The following is a 1,918-nucleotide window of genomic DNA, read 5'->3' as shown; positions in this document are numbered from 1 at the left end:
TTTTTGGGGAAGAGGTGTTGAGGTGATTGGTGAATGGGTGAAGAAGAAGAGAGAGAGTGGTGGGGTAGGTGGGGATCCTGTTGGGTCCACAGATCCTGAGGTGTCAAGGAAAAGTCATCCCTGCACCAAATGGCATGCAAAAATGCGTTTTGAGCCAATTCTGGCGTTAAACGCCGGGCTGGTGCCCATTTCTGGCGTTTAACGCCAAGTGCTTGCCCTTTTCTGGCGTTTAACGCCAGTCTGGTGTCCTTTTCTGGCGTTAAACGCCCAGAATGGTGCCAGACTGGGCGTTAAACGCCCAACAGCTAACCTTACTGGCATTTTAACGCCAGCAGGTTCTTCCTCCAGGGTGTGCTATTTTTCTTTCTGTTTTTCATTCTGTTTTTTCTTTTTCCATTGATTTTGTGACTTCTCATGATCATCAACCTACAAAAAAAACATAAAATAACAAAAGAGAATAGATAAAATATAACATTGGGTTGCCTCCTAACAAGCGCTTCTTTAATGTCAGTAGCTTGACAGTGGACTCTCATGGAGCCTCAGAAATGCTCAGAGCAATGTTGGAATCTCCCAACACCAAACTTAGAGTTTGAATGTGGGGGTTCAACACCAAACTTAGAAGTTGGTTGTGGCCTCCCAACACCAAACTTAGAGTTTGACTGTGGGGGCTCTGTTTGACTCTGTTTTGAGAGAAGCTCTTCATGCTTCCTCTCTATGGTGACAGAGGGATATCCTTGAGCCTTAAACACCAAGGATTCTTCATTCACTTGAATGATCAATTCTCCTCCATCAACATCAATCACAGCCTTTGCTGTGGCTAGGAAGGGTCTGCCAAGGATGATGGATTCATCCATGCACTTCCCAGTCTCTAGGACTATGAAATCAGTAGGGATGTAATGGTCTTCAACTTTTACCAAAACATCCTCTACAAGTCCATAAGCTTGTCTTCTTGAATTGTCTGCCATCTCTAGTGAGATCTTTGCAGTTCATGATTGCTCCAAGGTATTTAGCAACTTGCTCTTCAGTGACATACTCATCCTCTTCAGAGGAAGAATACTCATCAGAGCTCATGAATGGCAGAAGTAAGTCCAATGGAATCTCTATGGTCTCATTTTGAGCCTCAGATTCCCAAAGTTCCTCATTGGGGAACTCGTTGGAGGCCAGTGGACGTCCATTGAGGTCTTCCTCAGTGGCGTTCACTGCCTCTTCCTCCTCTCCTAATTCGGCCATGTTGATGGCTTTACACTCTCCTTTTGGATTTTCTTCTGTATTGCTTGGAAGAGTACTAGGAGGGAGTTCAGTAATTTTCTTGCTCAGCTGACCCACTTGTGCCTCCAAGTTTCTAATGGAGGACCTTGTTTCAAGCATGAAACTTTGAGTGGTTTTGATCAGATCAGAGACCATGGTTGCTAAGTCAGAGTGGTTCTGCTTAGAACTCTCTGTCTGTTGCTGAGAAGATGATGGAAAAGGCTTGCCATTGCTAAACCTGTTTCTTCATGGAAAAGGCTTGCCATTGCTAAACCTGTTTTTTCCACCATTACTATTGTTGAAACCTTGTTGAGGTCTCTGTTGATCCTTCCATGAGAGATTTGGATGATTTCTCCATGAAGGGTTATAGGTGTTTCCATAGGGTTCTCCCATGTAATTCACGTCTTCCATTGAAGGGTTCTCAGGATCATAAGCTTCTTCTTCAGATGAAGCTTCCTTAGTACTGCCTGATGCATTTTGCATTCCATACAGACTTTGAAAAATCATATTGACTTGTTGAGTCAATATTTTGTTCTGAGCCAATATGGCATTCAGAGTGTCAATCTCAAGAACTCCTTTCTTCTGACTAGCCCCATTGTTCACAGGATTCCTTTCAGAAGTGTACATGAATTGGTTATTTGCAACCATTTCAATCAGCTCTTGAGCTTCT

The sequence above is a fragment of the Arachis duranensis genome, chromosome 3, assembly GCF_000817695.3.
Source record: "Arachis duranensis cultivar V14167 chromosome 3, aradu.V14167.gnm2.J7QH, whole genome shotgun sequence".
NCBI lineage: Eukaryota > Viridiplantae > Streptophyta > Magnoliopsida > Fabales > Fabaceae > Arachis > Arachis duranensis.
This window is presented reverse-complemented; position numbering follows the sequence as displayed.